General features: G+C 40.2%; 1 long non-coding RNA gene across 2 annotated transcripts; it reads right to left on the bottom strand.

Moving 5' to 3' along the window:
* Positions 1-1,474: 1,474 nt before the first annotated feature.
* On the bottom strand, positions 1,475-13,100 carry LOC140916055 (uncharacterized). Of its 2 annotated transcripts, XR_013636187.1 has the most exons (3): positions 12,894-13,100; positions 12,021-12,132; positions 1,475-1,604 (listed from the first exon to the last, which is right to left on the bottom strand). It is a non-coding gene; the product is annotated as an uncharacterized LOC140916055 (long non-coding RNA). The 2 variants fall into 2 exon arrangements; XR_012160405.2 differs by having other exon boundaries at positions 12,021-13,100.
* Between the last annotated feature and the right edge of the window lie 4,306 nt (positions 13,101-17,406).

Below are 17,406 nucleotides of genomic sequence, written 5' to 3' on the forward strand. Positions count from 1 at the left end.
CTTCTGAAAAGTGTTTGCAGTATGAGCACAGCAACCAAACTTACAACTCAACATCTTCTGCCATTCCCCATTTTTAGAAAGTAGCAAAAAAGCCTTCCCTGCATTTCAGGCTGCAACATTGTATTGTAGGTAGGATAGCAAGACACCTCTGATTCAGAGAGTACAGTAACCAAAACTGGCTTCCTGGATAATGATACCATTTGAAAGTGTTTTACACCTAAATCACATAAAAGGTTTACAATTAAATTGTATAAATACTCAAAATAACCTTGTAGTAAAGAAGGTGAGGAATGCCAGGAGGAATAAACACACAGCAAGAAATCATGTTCGGACAAAAAGAAAGAGTGATAATGGTATTTTTCTAATAGACTTAGGTGGTTTGTTGAAAGTTTTACATTCCTTGGTGATATTGTTAAATTATAATTATGCTTTATCTACTCAAGTCATTATGAGGGAGATTTAAGTTATCACTTGCTGATGGCTTGAGCTAATACTAGGAATACACTGGAAAAAAGAAGAGTTCTTCACTGCTTGCTGTATTCTGAAAGTATAACTTAAATTACATTTAAGTCATCAGGTAATTATGAACTTTCTTCTCCCTTATATTTATATGGAATATTTATTGAATTGCACAGTACGCTTTTACAATAAAGTGCCTTTTACGCTGATTTCTTTCTTCATCCAAAATAAAACTGACAGTTATCCTTTTATAAGCTATTCTGAGAACATTTTCTCTTCTTTGAAACTGATTGATGCACTACTTTAAATGTTCCTGCAAATATCTTTTCAATTCAAGTTTCTGCATAATGTAATAAGAAGATAAAAGAATTCTATACTTCAACAAGAGACATTACAAAGCAACTAGAGACATTATCAAGGGCATTAACATGCTCCTAATAGCAATAAAACCTTTTAACTGTCTGATGTAGAACATGCTCCCACCAAAGCACCACATATTATGGTAATTGGCTCCAATTTCTGACTCTTTCATTGTAAAGTTACAAAGAGTTAGGTAGAAGTGAAAAGTGAACCAGGAATCCACAGTTTGGTAGCTTACCCTTTTTAAATTATTTTTATTATGTTTTCTTTATAGTATACAAAATCAGCTTCAGCCCCAGTTGCTGCAGCATTTTATATCCTGCTGTAACATTGCTGCATGCCATCCCATTTTGATTTCTAAATATTTAAATATATACGTTTTAAATTACTCCAATTTCTACCATTAAAACATAATAATAATTCAAACTATGTCAAGTTTCAGGGGAATAAAGGAGGCTTATTGGATATGCTAGAGTCATATGTCAGTCACTTTATATGTTCACTGAAGATGACATTGTCAGCTTAGAGACTCAAATATGATATAACTTTTGGGCTCCTATTTATCATACAAAATGTCTCAATGGGATTTTTTGTGACCCTCCTCAAAAATATGCTAAAGCTGATTCACAGTTCTGTAAAAGTTAAATATTTTTACCTCTTATATAGTCAGCAGGAGAGTGGAGAATTGACTTCAGTCTCCTTAGTGATTAACCTGCAGTTTAAGGCTGTGGGTCCAGATGACATGGCTTTCTCACAATAAGGTTGTTCAGAAGCTGGCAACCTGCCTGCACGAGAAGGGCAAATCTATCAGTACATAGAATCATACTTTGAAGCAGGAGCTGTCATTTCCTGTCCCTAAAACACCCCTGATTTAATGTACAAGATGTCAAAAAACAAAGAACAACAAACAAAACCCTAAAGAGAGAGAACTGTTTAAGTTCTGAAGCATTACTACCCCAAATCTTGGAAATCGTAGTCTGACAGATTTTGTGCACTGTCTGTGTCAAAGTGATTGCTTTTTAAAGTGATTTCTTGGTGCTTATGTCTCAGTGCAAGACAGAAGAAACACACCATCAAGACAAGACGACTGTACAATACAAACTTCTTTTTCACAATATAGATTTTATATTTTGTTACTGAAATTCCCAGCTGGCCACATGAAAGGTGTTGACTTAGAAAGCCCTTAGAAAGCCCATTAAAAAAATCCAAACAGCATGGAATTTCTAACCATACTAAAAAGAAGCAGTTTCATATATTTTCTGGAATGTTTAAATGACACACAATCTTTTCACTACAGAGTATTACTGTAAATTAAAATAATCCTTTATTATTGCCATTTTCAAAACCTGCTTTAATGAAACACTCAAGTGTTTCTTAAGATTTTTAACAGAATACGTAGCTAACAGATAGCTAGATATAACCATTAACCTACAAGCACAGTCTAGCGGTTAAATAACCTCCAGAAAGCCACCCAAAAACTAAAACCATGACAAACAAAATAGCTTTTCTTTCCAAAATCGTTAAAGGGCTGAGCTCTGATCCTTGCAACTATTAGGTATATGTAAAGAAAAAGCTATGGGAACAATATTAGCCAAGATATTTGCTTTCATTGTAAACTTCTTCTATATTATATCACAGAAATACCATAACTAACTATGGCTTTCACTTACAATACAAAAAAAGGAAACAACATTTTCATTTGCTACCCGAACATTTTCCTTATTAATTCCAATGAAATCTGTACAATGTTGTGCCTTGTTTGCTAAATTAGTCTTATTCTGATCAGCCATATCTCTCAGCGTTTTTGTTTTGTTTTCATTCCTCATTAACTATTAATAGTGGGAGATACTGAAAGTAAAAATTAAATTACTTAATGCCCCATTACCTTATAAATTACCACAGCCTACTATTTCTGTCTCTTCAACTAAGAATCAACCTTTTTGAATGGTGGCATTTTTAAGAATTTCACTGTGAAAGCAGGAACTTTTAAAACTGTGTCTTTTACATGCAAGAGGCAGAAAGGGCACAGGAACCTTCTCAGAACAAAGGAGAGGAAAGAAAGATCAGGCAGCATAATGCTTTCTTTAATATATGTTCAAGATAAAAATCACATTGATGTTGCTTAAAAGAAAGAGAGACATATTATTTCTCCCCTGTAAACACGTTAATGTTTAGATTATTGATAAGACAGAATGACAGCTAAGCCTTTCCAACAAACTGCCTGTTCTAGAATGCAAGTTTAAATCATATTAATATATTAGAGGGGAAAAAATCATCCTGGGAGGCACTTGGAAATTAATTAAAACCCTGCATTCATTTGTTTGTGAAAGAAGATAAATGTCACACATGGGAAAATAACCCTGACATCCCCCACATAGTTTGAAAAGCCAAAATTAGACACTGCCAGCGATGTCTTTGTATTGCGTTCCTTGGGGTATGATATACAGATATATAGAATATGAAGATTTCTGATAGAAGTATTTATTACTAACACTTCCGAAACATTCCATGTACAGCATCAGAAAGACTGGTACTGTCAGATTTTTCTTCTAGATGTTTTTTTTAACATCAGTTTCTTTAGAAGTTCAACAGCAACCCCTAGTGGAAAAAGATAGCACTGTAAAACCACGCTGTATACTGTTGCTTGCGAGACCAAAAACAACTGTGAAAGCAGCACACTGAAACTGCATTAAAAAAGGCAAATTATGCTAGCGTATACATGCAGTCCCACAGAAGTGCTGTTACTGGCATGTCAGTAATAAGAATGTGACCTCCAGAACGTACAAATGGAGGCTTCTGTCATAGTAATCGTTCTAAATTTCAGTGGCTGTCACTTTGAAAAAATATATAACCAACAATAAACATCTGTCTGGAATGTCACATTCATTTTATGCATGAAGACCAATAATTACCTACTAAATAATACAGGAGGACGTACTTTTGAATAATGCTCACCACAGCTCAAGTCAAAGCAAGAGATGGCACAAGCATAAGCCTATTATGAGCTTTTGTTTAGCACCTTTTATGATGGATTCTGCTTTGCATCTTTACAAATGAGAAATATAAAACAACTGTAATATATGCCAAAAAAGAAGTTGTTTGGGTCACTCTGCAGAATGGCACAGGTTTTAGTGAGAATGCATGGGAAGGCCTTGGAAGCCATATGGCTTGAAGAAAATATAGTCCCTTTGTTACTGATATTGCTACTACACAGTATAATTTGCGTGCCCTCTGGAAAAAGTCTTGCTAACCCAGGAAATGAGATTGCCCCCTGGAATTCAACATTATAGACCGGTACAGTGGGGATATCACATACTGTACTTCAATGGACCAATGTATGGTTTATGCCGATATGAAATCCCCATGAATTAAACCCACTTTACAAGAGAAAGAGAATTCACTTCAGCATTTAGTTGCCCTGCTGAAAGTCCAGAAAAGATTATTTCTTCTCTCTACAGTCCCACCCGATTTTCAACTTCTGGCACCGATGGTGTATTGAGAGAAAGCTAAACAGGAAATGTTCAAAACAGCTTCTCTTTTATCCAGATAAAGTCCTCTCATTAGCAACCCTATTCTTCAACATGAGGACTTTAATGGGCCAGACTGGAGCTTATGAATTCGGAACAGAGTGACCAGCTGTCCGGTTTTCGACCAGAACACCCAGTTGAAAAGGGATCCTGACAGCTCCGGCCAGCACCGCTGACCGGGCCGTCGACTGTCCGGTTGGCAGCCCCGCACAGCAGGGTTGGCAGGCTCCCTGCTAGCCTCCGCACCACACGGTTCCCAGGAAGCAGCCAGCATGTCCCCCCTCCAGCTCCTACACATAGGGGCAGACAGGGGGCTCCACACACTGCCTCTGCCCCAAGCACCACCCCTGCTCCCATTGGCTGGGAACCATGGCTAATGGGAGCTGCAGGGGTGGTAGCTGTGCACCGGGCAACACACAGAGCTGCCTAACCATGCTGCCGCATAGGAGCCGGAGGGGAGACATGCCGCTGTTTCCGGGAGCTGCTTGAGGTAAGCACTGCCCGGAGCACCCTCCTGCACCCCAAACCCCTCATCCCCACCCCCAGCTGAAGCCCTCATCCCCTCTCACATCCCGACTCAACCTGGTGCCCCCTCCCACACTCTGAACTCCTCATTTCTGGTCCACCCTGGAGCCCGCACCCCCAGCCGGAGACTTCATCCCCTCCCGAACCCCAGTCCCCTAAGCCAGCCCAGTGAAAATGAGTGAGTGAGTGAGGGTGGGGATAATAAGCAACAGAAGGAGGGGGGATGGACTGAGCGGGGGTAGGGTGACCAGATGTCCTGATTTTATAGGGACAGTCCCAATATTCGGGGCTTTTTCTTATATGGGCGCCTATTACCTCCCCACCCCGGTCCCGATTTTTTCACACTTGCTATCCGGTCACCCTAAGCGAGGGCAGGACCTCAGAGAAGGGGTGTGGCATGGGCGGGGCCTCGGAGGAGGGACGGGGCAAGGGTGTTCAGTTTTGTGCGAGTAGAAAGTTGACAACCCTAATTCGGAATAATATTGAAAATCTAATGGTGGAAACTGAAACAATGCAACTAGTTTTTTACAAACAAGTGCATTTGACCTTTGGGGCCCAATCCTGTAGTCCTTATTAAATTTAAGTTTCTTCTGAATAGGAACCACAGGGCAAGAGCGCAAATATCAAGAACAAAGTGATCTCCTGGGTCACAGGCACCTGTTTTTTCAGTCAGCTATTCTTACAATGGGGTGTCCTTTGCAGAGACAGTTCTGTACTACTCCACATCCGAACAGCTATTGGAATGCACTTCTGTACTATCATCCAGCCAGGTGAGCAGTAGATGCAAATACCCAGTGGCTTGGGCTTAACTGTGTTTGTAAAGAAGATTGTTTAACTTTCCATGTCTGGGCTGGGCCTTCCTTTGCGTGCAAGGTAACATTAGGGTAATGAGACTAAGTTCAAGTTACAAAACCAGTTTGACTATTACTCAGAAAGATCAGGGAGAACAGACACTCAATTTAAAAAGAATAAAGAGCTACTTTTTAAGAGTGGAGCATTAGTTGATTAAAAACTGCTAGTTAACTGACATCAACAGGTACATGTAAGTTTATGGGGGACACTGCGCCCCTCAAACGCCTGGATCAGTCAGGTTCCTGGCCATAGATTCTCTGCCTTACTCTCTTCTTTTACACCCCTATAATGTCCATGTACTATCGCCTGGATGTTCAGGAATAAGGAAGTAAACCATGTAATGTCCAACACAGGGTGGCCCAAACAACTGTATGGAGACAGGTGAGCACCTCATGTGGACTCCAGGCCACGTCCAGTTAGCTCAGGAGATCAGACTAAATTATCAGAATAATCCCTCCAGCCTTAAAAACTATTAATTATCTTCTTAGAAAAAAGAATAAAGTGACCACAGCAAGGTATCATCTCTCCTAACCTGCCCTCCTTCCCTGTATCATAGGCAGGGAAGCATGGGCTAGAAAGTAGCTAGTAACTCCAACAAGATGGCTGAATCTGTTTTGCACACAAAGAGAAAAACCTGAGCCCTCCTGTGGAGCTTAGGGGACAATGGCATCAAAATTACACAAACATGTTCCTATCTTTGCTTAATGGTTTTTTTCTTGTTGTAGAAAAGTAGGCCAAGCACTATTCCAACCTGTTATTGGAAATCTGCTATTTAGAGCAGTTATAAAGTATTTAAAATGTGTCCCTGCTCAGGAGATAGAATTCTCAAATGCATTTTGGCAAAACAACAAAACTATACCAAAGAGACTTGCCTCTGTGAAATCCAAAATCTGCAATTACAAATACATTACAAGGATAGTTCCAAAACATCACCACTGGAAAAGCAAGAGTCTGATAGGGACATTCCAAATAATACCGTCTAAAGCAGATCATGATATTATTTGGGGAAATAGATGGATGAAATAAATGTAGGTTACTGAATATAATCTAAGGAAACTGCACTATATAAACTGTGTTCCAGGATTTTTGGAATTTTAAACTGCTGTCAGTTTGTCTACAATAAACACGAAGTGTAAAGTTTTTAAAAGTCAACATCAGAGTTCCATCAGTGATGCTCTGAAGACAACTTTAGTTCTCTAAGTTCGTTTTTTCCCCGTTCTTTACTCTCCCTCCATTTTAAAACCTCTTTCTCTGGTACAGACACAATGGAGCTCCCAGCAGGAGACACCAAGGTTCAAAATCTCTGTTTCAATGACTCAAGTATCAGAGGGGTAGCCGTGTTAATCTGTATCCACAAAAACAACGAGGAGTCCAGTGGCACCTTAAAGACTAACAAATTTATGTGGGCATAAGCTTTCATTGGTAAAAAAACAACTTTTTCAGATGCATGGAGTGAAAATTACAGAAAATTTCAATGACTGTGACAGAATGCCTAAGGCCCCATAATCATCTGTCTTATGGAAAAAGCAGCATTTCCCCAGGGGAAGAAGTAGGGAAAATCAAGGACACCACAGGAAGGCCCTAGACATGGTCTGTACAGACATAAAGGAGCCTGTGATATCAATTTTCAATACTGCCTTGTGCTTTTGGAGCTCTATCAGGATTTGGAGCTCTATCAGGCAAGGTCTCTGTTTGGAACACCCTACCTGTTATACAGCACCACAAATGTTTAGTGCTATATGAGTACTATTAAGAAGCCAAGGATCATATCTTGCACTCAGCTGCTTCACTGTAAAAGGCACTGCTGGAGTGGTAGGTTATCCTTCAGATTTCCTCCACACTTTCCTTCATTCTTTCTGTAATGGCCAGCAACACATTCTGTTTCTTTACAGAGGAGTCCTTTGTAACTTCTCTGACAACCATTTCCCTTTGATGACACTTGGTATTGCCAGGGCCCCTGAATCAATATCAATATGCTAACAGCTCACACTGGCCAAAATGCTACACCTTTAAAGCCTTGGGTAGTATCTTCACTATATGAAAGTGTCACTTCTAATGTGCTTTGTGCTGACATCCTTATCACTCAGAAGATGTATATGCCAGACGACACATTTATATGTATTAGTTTATTATAAATCAATCCCACTCCCAGTATCTTCTGTATTTTAACTTATCGTATCTTGAGGCAAGCACAAGCCTGTAATAATGAAAAAAGTAATAATAAAATAAAAACTAACCTCACCTACCAACTAATAAGGATTCTCCAGCATCCTGAGAAATTCACAGAAAAAATCCCCTTAGCAAAGTAAGTTTACTCCAGAACTTTGGGAAATCCTGGCTGCTGATTGGCTTGTGAGGTCATAATTTATATTGACATTACACTACAATGGCCTGTATACATCTGAGTGATAACTATATGCCTGTTAGTCAACAAGACCAGGCAGTGTAAACCTCTAACTGCCAGAAGATGGAACTGCACGACAAAGGATGGAGCACTCAGAATTGTTGGGTTCTGTTCATTCCCTCTGAATCATTTAGCACTGGCCAATGTCATAAGTCAGGATACTGGGCTAGATGGACCATTGGTGTGACCCAGTATGGCCATTCTTATGTTCTCTGCTTTCCCTAGTTAATGCTTTTTTTAATCTTCTGCCTGGAGAGTTAAGGGAAATGTCCTGTTCAGTCTCTTGTCTTCTTTGGTAGATATAAAAAGAAAAGGCGTACTTGTCGCACCTTAGAGACTAACAAATTTATTTGAGCATAAGCTTTTGTGAGCTACACCTGTAGCTATAGCTGTAGCTCACGAAAGCTTATGCTCAAATAAATTTGTTAGTCTCTAAGATGCCACAAGTACTCCTTTTCTTTTTGCGGATACAGACTAACATGGCTGCGACTCTGAAACGTGTCATTTTGGTAGATATGCATCACCTGAGTAAATCTGATAGCTAGTTTGGCTTCTGTCATAATTTTTGACACTTGTGTCAGATTTAGAAAGGTTATTGTCAAGGCTTGTTTTTATCATAAAATTTCCATGGCCTACTTATGCCATTAAAAACAGAAAATTATCACAGAATGAAGCATAAGGGAATTTCAAAAAAATTGAAAATATGGGATTAGGAAATTCACCAACAATATCTATTGCATTGACAGATGACTTTATTAAAGTTCATCAACCTTAATTGACTTATTGTTGAATGACTTCTGCATGTAATTATCAACAGTCTAGAGATTGCCTCAGGTACAATATCTAGTGTGATCATGTACTTTGAATCCTATTAAAACCAAAGAGATCTAGCAGAGATTATTCTTCCCCTAAGAGTAAGGAAGTGATAAATAACAGCTGGGGATAATATTTTGCTCAACCTAAACAATAATGTTGATTTCTTTATACCATTCCATGAGTTCCCGGGCTGTTTTGGTACCACAGATACAGGACTCAAGACAATGAGATGCCAGTTCTAGAGCACTGTCATTTATCTCAAGGACAAATGAAAATTCTTACACCCCACTAGAAAGAAAAGGCCGGTGGCATGATTGCTAAAATGGGCTTTAAATGTCATCTTATATTTAACAAACTAAAAGATGGATACATCAATGTCTAAAATAATAATTCTTAGATTATATTTATCATAACTAGGCAGAGCTGGAATTGTAATTTGAGAAAGTCTAGGCTCAAGTATTTCATGAAAATACCCAAGGGCTGATGAAACAAAATTCTTCCTTTGAACTTCTGTACCAGGGATCTTACTTTCAGAATTTAAATGTTCAGTATCAAATAAACTTTTTGTAGAGGTTTTATACCAATACAATGTCTTGGAACCCCCTTCTTATCCCGCTGCTACTACATTTTTCCTAGAAAAAAAACTGTAGTTCCTTTTGCTCCATTGCACCACACTTAAAGACCCCACTGTAACAGTATACCGCCTACTGCTCTGAATCACTAAATAGAACAAACAATTGAATAGCCAGTAACTTAAAAATCCATACCATATGTCAAGGTTCCTCCCCCACTCTGAACTCTAGGGTACAGATGTGGGGACCTGCATGAAAAACCTCCTAAGCTTATCTTTACCAGCTTAGGTCAAAACTTCCCCAAGGTACAAAATATTCCACCCGTTGTCCTTGGACTGGCCGCTACCACCACCAAACTAATACTGGTTACTGGGGAAGAGCTGTTTGGACGCGTCCTTCCCCCCAAAATACTTCCCAAAACCTTGCACCCCACTTCCTGGACAAGGTTTGGTAAAAAGCCTCACCAATTTGCCTAGGTGACTACAGACCCAGACCCTTGGATCTTAAGAACAATGAACAATCCTCCCAACACTTGCACCCCCCCTTTCCTGGGAAATGTTGGATAAAAAGCCTCACCAATTTGCATAGGTGACCACAGACCCAAACCCTTGGATCTGAGAACAATGAAAAAGCATTCAGTTACTTACAAGAAGACTTTTAATAAAAATAGAAGTAAATAGAAATGAAGAAATCCCCCCTGTAAAATCAGGATGGTAGATATCTTACAGGGTAATTAGATTCAAAAACATAGAGAACCCCTCTAGGCAAAACCTTAAGTTACAAAAAAGATACACAGACAGAAATAGTTATTCTATTCAGCACAATTCTTTTCTCAGCCATTTAAAGAAATCATAATCTAACACATACCTAGCTAGATTACTTACTAAAAGTTCTAAGACTCCATTCCTGGTCTATCCCCGGTAAAGACCAGCATATAGACAGACACAGACCCTTTGTTTCTCTCCCTCCTCCCAGCTTTTGAAAGTATCTTGTCTCCTCATTGGTCATTTTGGTCAGGTGCCAGCGAGGTTTCCTTTAGCTTCTTAACCCTTTACAGGTGAGAGGAGCTTTCCCCTGGCCAGGAGGGATTTCAAAGGGGTTTACCCTTCCCTTTATATTTATGACACCATATAAAAAATATCAAATTTGTGATTATACTGGGAGATTTTTTTTTCAGTTGTCTTTAAAATGTAATCAAGAAGCTTTAATATAATTTTCTATTGTTGTTTCCATATCATAGAAATCTTATCTCAAAACAAAAATCAAACAATTAAATTATGTGCAGAAAAAAATCTGTTTCAAATCTACCAGAACTCTGCACAAGGGACCTTCTAAGGAATTTGTTAGCCGGAACAGTGTTTCTGCTGTGAATATAGTACCAGTAGATTTCAGAACTATGTGCTATTTAGTAGCTGAAAATACAACATGGAAAGCTGTATTGAATAATGCCTTGCAAGAAGAAAAGGGTTGCATTGTGGCAGACAGACCCATCAACGGAAATATTTTACTGCACATTACAGCTTTATCAGGTTGCTTGATTTGATGTTGTATGGTACACAGGATGTTACGCCCCTTCTATAAGGAAAGTAGCTCCAACAATAAATGCTGAATAAAGACAAGACTTCTCACATATTATTTTCCCTTACCACTCCTCATATTGCTTTTTTCCCTGAGTTTATTAGCATTAATAACTGCAAACACTGATGTAGCCTTTTAGGGTATTAGACCAAACCTGTAAATTAATGCATTGGTTCATCACAATTCATTAATCAAGCCTGTGCTGGATTTAACAGACAGCAGATTATTAAAGTCACCAAATTACACAGATGAGAAAAGCCAGCTCCCAAAGGGTCAGATGTAATATGAATGGTTTTGCATAAAACCATAAACCTGCTATTAAATTAAAAACAGGCAAAAATTATGTCTGCTGCTTATCTAAAGTAATTTTTTTAAAAGGGATGTTACGCTAATTTACTTCTTAACTGGCCCTACACAGCAAAGGACTAAAGGTTAAATGCAATGGTTCCTCTGATGCATGGTTAAGCAACTTACACTTACATATCCTGACTGAGGTGAAGAAATTAATGAAATTACTACTGTAATTCATTACTAATGGAAAATTGTCAATCCTTTCAGCCAACAGTTCACACAAATTCTCTGCAGACATAGAGACCTAGCACTGTGGCTCACACTATTGGACTTGCTACTCCTATTTCAAGTCCTGGTGCCATTCATCAAACCAGGACTTTATGCCATGCTATCCAGTAAAGTTTACCAACCTTTGACCTCAATAGCTGAGGTCACCACTTCTGTGACAGAGTTTAGTCTCCCCATGAAGGAATCAACAATAACATGTAATTTTCACCATCAATACAGGGAATACTAAAATAAAGAGGGAATAGAGGCAGAACAATTCCAGCACCCAAGAAGCAGTAAAGCAACAGAATATTGTAATTAACGGCACTGAAAGCAAACAGCCCACATCAATATAAAAGACAAACTTACTTTTTAATGAGGAGAATGTTAAAACAAAGCAGAGGTAGGCTAATGAACTTGAAGGAGACTGGCTCTTTGTGCTACATAGTCTTTTCCTGTCCAGTATTATTTTATGCCTTTACTAAAATACAAGATAGAATATCAAGTTGATTATACTGTCTGAGTTAGGATAGCAAAGTCTGTCAGTGTTTAGATCTATCCCCAAAGATATATTCATCTGTGACTTGAAGCAAATTACTTGAGTACAGATACAAGGTGGGTGAGGTAATATCTTTTATTGGACCAACTTCTGTGGGGGGAAAATGCAAGCTTTTGAGCTACAAACAGCTCTTCTTCAGGTCTGGAAAAGTTACTCGGAGTGTCACAGTTAAGCACAAGGTGGAACAGGTTGTTTATCATAAGTAGTTAACATGTATTCTAAGAGACTATTCATGGCAAAGTGGCTCCCATTAATGCTTCTTCAGTCATATGACAAAAAAATGGGGGTTAGCAGGGTTGGTCTAGTAGGTTTTTGTAATAAACTACAAATCCAGTATCTTTATTAAAGACCACAATTTTTAGCATCTACCAAAATTATGAATTTATGCTCCCAAGCTCATTTTTTAAAGGTGTTATGCTGGTTTCCTTTCAGAAGGACTGAGAGGTCAGATATGGAATGATCGTTTTGTGAAAAGTGATATGCTGTTTTTGTCTTTTATCATTTTTGTGCGTGAGTTCATTCAAAGGCATAGCAATTGTCTGGTTTCACCCACATAGATATTATTGGGGCATTTAGTGCACTGGATGAGGTATACCATGTTTTGATAGGCATGGCTCTTGAAAAGTGTGTTGTTGGGGGTGTTGATCATTGTAGCAGTGGAGATATGTCTGCAGGTTTTGTACCTGTTATGGCAGGGTCTTGTGCCACTTCCAGCTGGTGGGTCTTGGTCTGTGGGGAGCTTGCTTCTCATGATGAGCTTGGGGAGGGTGGAAGGTTGTTTAAAAGCCAGAAGAGATGGTTCAGGAAAGACTGAATACAGATGACAAACTCCCAATAGGAGTACTCTAATACGTCAGCTTATAGTATGATGTTGTTTTATGGTTGTGGTGGTTATGCTGGGAGGAAAGAGCAAGGTGAAAATCCTATTTCTTATGATTTTCCTGACTGTATGTTTCTTTTTTCTGTCTATGAGGAAGAAAAATACTGTGTATGATGGGTATCCATACTGAAAAGAGAAAGCAGAATTGTTTATGATGGTCCCTTAAGTATAATGAGGAACAATGGAATGAAATTACGTAAATTAAAATTAAGATTGAATAGTAGGACATTTTTCCTTAACAACAAGATCATACCATTGGCACAAAGTGGACACAGCAACTGGCTATGGGCGAATCACACCAATGCAGAGGGGTCCTTCACTGAAATAGAGCCAGCAAAGTAGCTCTTATGTCACTCCTGTGGCAGCCCAGGGGTTGTGGCTGAGAGTAAGTGAGCATGGCCAGTATGTCCCTATTCACCACTTATCCAAGCTGATCTATCAACCCCTCGGGGTTGCAGCCAGCCAATGAAAGCTAGAGCAGCCTTCAGGCCTTCATAGTTTAAATATTAGCATTTCTCACAGCTCTCTCTCTCTCTCTCTGCAAAGGGTCTCTCAAAAGTTCTTTTAATGTAATCCCAAATGGTACTGGGGAACCAGTCTATTAGTATTGCAATGTGCCAAAGCACTGAAGAGACTAATTTCTTTCCTTTTTTCCCCTCCATTTTGCAGATGTTATTTTTGCTGATTAGAAAAACCATAAACTCAAAAATTAAGTAATATCATTTAGAAACCACAGTAAAGAGCAACTGTAAAAATGAAGTGTGTTCCATGTTTGTTTATCAAAATGTCTACAGTTATGTTGTCTAATACATTAATACAAGTTAAATTTTTAAATCTGTCATTTTAATTAAAATCAGTCATTTGTTGCCTTTGTTTATATATCTATATTAATATCAATACAATGTTATATCAATCTGTGAAACTCTTTGCCAGAGGATGTTGCGAAGGCCAAGACTACAACAGGGTTCAAAAAAGAACTAGATAAATTCATGGAGGATAGGTCTGTGACATTACCTGATAAAATATGACCATGTAGATCATTCTTGCTACCACTGTTATATAATTGCGACAAATCTTGTATAAATTATGTCAAGTGTCTATGGAAAGGTTATGATTCACTGAATATGATTATGCTATTTGTATGCATGTATCACTTTTGTAGATGAAGTTAGGAGTATTAACTATGTGCCTGTATTTCTATGGTGTTTGCTTCAGGGTAGCACCAACAAGATGTTTAGCCAGCACACTGTGAAGGAACTATTCAAATAGATTTCAGAGTGTTAGCCATGTTAGTCTGTATCAGCAAAAAGAACAAGAAGTACTTGTGGCACCTTAGAGACTAACAAATTTATTTGAGCATAAGCTTTCGTGGGCTAAAATCCACTTCATCGGATGCATGTAAAATATAGTAGGAAGATAGATATATACAGAGAGAGAACATGAAAAAATGGGTGATCTGTAAGGTGAGCTATTATCAGGAGGAGGAAAAAAAAAACTTTTGTAGTGATAATCAGGATGACCCATTTCCAACAATTGACAAGAAGGTGTTGAGTAACAGTAGGGGGGAAAAATAAGCCTGGGGAAAATAGTTTTACTTTGTGTAATGACCCATCCATTCCCAGTGTTTATTCAAGCCTAATTTAATAGTGTCCAGTTTGCAAATTAATTCCAAATTCAGCAGTTTCTCCTTGAATAGAATGGCCCATTGAAGAACACTTAACTCATAATGGAAGACACCTACAGGAATCCCTAACTTAAAAGTCGTCCAGCGTTGCTGATCAATTAGGGAACATGCTCATTTAAAGTTGTGCAATGCCCCCTTCTAACATCGTTGGGCAGCTTCCTGCTTTGTTCACTGCTTGCAGGAAGAGCAGCCCATTGCAGCTAGCTGCGAGGTGGTTGGAACCAGGGTGGACTGGCAGTTCCCCGCTCCTCTAAGTTCCCTGTGTGGCAGCTGCTCAGCAGGCTATCAATTGCCGGCAGTTCAGCTGTGCCTCCCCGCAGTGCCATGTGCTGCTTCTGCCCTCTGCCTTGGAGCTGCTCCCCGAGACTCCTGCTTGCTGTATCGTGGAGAGGGGAAGAAGAGGGGGGCTAATGTAAGGGTGTCCCCTTGCTCCTGCAGCCTGCTTACCCCATCTCCCATAGAGTAGGGGGACACACGAGGGAGGGAGCTGCTGCCTTAGGCAGCCCTGTCAGTCAGGTCTCAGCTTGCTGATCTAATTAACAAGGCAGTGTACTTCTGACTCCACTCTTCATACTTAAAGGGGAAATGTGCATCTCTATCACTCAAACATAAACAGGGGTCTCTGTGTGCCCTCCCTCCTTTACTGCTGCCTTGCAGAGTGTGAGAGTTAACCCTTGAGGGCTAAGCCAATTGCTAGTTCATCATTTAGCAGTAAGGCATTCCCTGGGAAATATTCCACCCTCTGACTCCTCCACCACAACCAAGCTTCACAATCATTATCGCTGTGTACCAGTATTAAATTGTTTGTTTAAAACGTATACTCTGTGTGTGTGTGTGTGTGTATATCATAGAATCATAGAATATCAGGGTTGGAAGGGACCCCAGAAGGTCATCTAGTCCAACCCCCTGCTCAAAGCAGGACCAATTCCCAGTTAAATCATATATATATATTATATATTATATATATATAATATAGTCTTTTGTCTGGTGAAAAAAATTTCCCTGGAACCTAACCCCCTTATTTACATTAAGTCTTACAGGGAAATTGGATTCGCGTAACATCGTTTCACTTAAAGTCGCATTTTTCAGGAACATAACTACGTTAAGTGAGGATTTCCTGTACCTACTCTTAATGGAATTTCCTGCTATGACTAAGCGAAGTCATGCCTAGATATGTGACTTGCTCATGTGACTCCAAACTCCGTCTTTTACCTGTAATATTCCACTAGCTGTGCTGAGGGCTTTGTTTGAAACAATGGATTTCCCTCCACATGGCAGAAGCTATAAAAGGCGCTGAAAACATCTCAATTTTGCCTCTTTCCTGCTCAAACCTCTGGACTATGAACTTGTAATAATGGGAGCATTCTAACCAACGGACCAAGGCCGTCCCTAGCCATTTGGGTGCCCAGGGTCTGGGAGGCAGGAGCTATGGGGAGACATTTTTAGGGGGCCCCACAGGTCCAGAGGATTAGCGGAGGGCTGGGAGCAGCCTGCTCTACTTCCCCCGCCCTGGGCCCAGCCATGTCGCTCGGAGGAGGAAGGGATCCCCCCTGACACTCACCGGCAGTGGCGGAAGTGGAACAGCCCAGTCCCAGCCCGCTCTGAGAGCAGGGGGCGGTCCTTTCCCCAACCCGAGTGACATGGCTGGGGCCGGGGCAAGGGAAATGGAGCGGGCTGGGGCTGCGTCGCTCCGCTTCCCACCACCAGCGAGTGCGGGAGACAATCCTTTCCCCAACCTCCCCACACTCACCGGTGGCAGGAAGCAGAGCGCCGCGGCTGGGAGCTGGCAGAGTAGAACGGTTTAGGGTCAGGTTGCTCCGCTTCCCACCACTGCTGGTGAGTGTGGGGTTGCTTGGGGAACAGGTGGAATGGGGGCGGGCCAGGAGCAGAGCAGGGGGGAAGGGTAAGAGGCAGGGCGGAGGGAGTTTTCCGGGGTCCCACCCCACCCACGGACGGCCCTGCCCCTTGCAGTGGACACAGCCCACAGGGGGGGCCAGCCGCAGGATATGGCTGGTCACCGGGGCTGGTGTTGCCTCACATGCAGCATGCAGCTGCCTAGGGCACCATGAAATTTGGGGCAATTTGGTGCTCCAAATTTCATGGTGCCCTATGCAGCTGCATATGCTGTGTATGCCTAGGGACTGAGGACCTTCCAATGATTTGGAAGCAACCAGAGACTTGACTTAAGCCAGCAGTTTATTCCACCACTGCTACAAGCCTGAACCAAGAACTTTGCATTTATTATATGTATTTGATTCCTTTAACCAATTTTAACTCTCAACTTTCTTTCTTTTTTTATAAATAAACCTTTAGATACTAAAGGATTGGCAACCACATGATTATTGGGTAAGATCTAAGTTATATATTAACTTGGGTGTGTGGCTGATCCTTTGGGATCAGAAGAACCTTTCATTTGATTAAATTGGTTATAAAGAACCATTCATCTTAAAGTTTAGTGTTTTTGATGGTGATATAAGAACTGGAATGCCTAAGGAAACTGCTGTTATGACTTCTTGTTAGCCAGTGTGGTGAAACAGAAATTTACTTTTGTTGCTGGTTTGGTATATCTTAAGGGAGAATAAAAAACGGTTACTTACTTTCTCATAACTGTTGTTCTTCAAGATGTGCTGTT

This window comes from Lepidochelys kempii, chromosome 8, assembly GCF_965140285.1.
Source record: "Lepidochelys kempii isolate rLepKem1 chromosome 8, rLepKem1.hap1, whole genome shotgun sequence".
NCBI classification, from domain to species: domain Eukaryota; kingdom Metazoa; phylum Chordata; order Testudines; family Cheloniidae; genus Lepidochelys; species Lepidochelys kempii.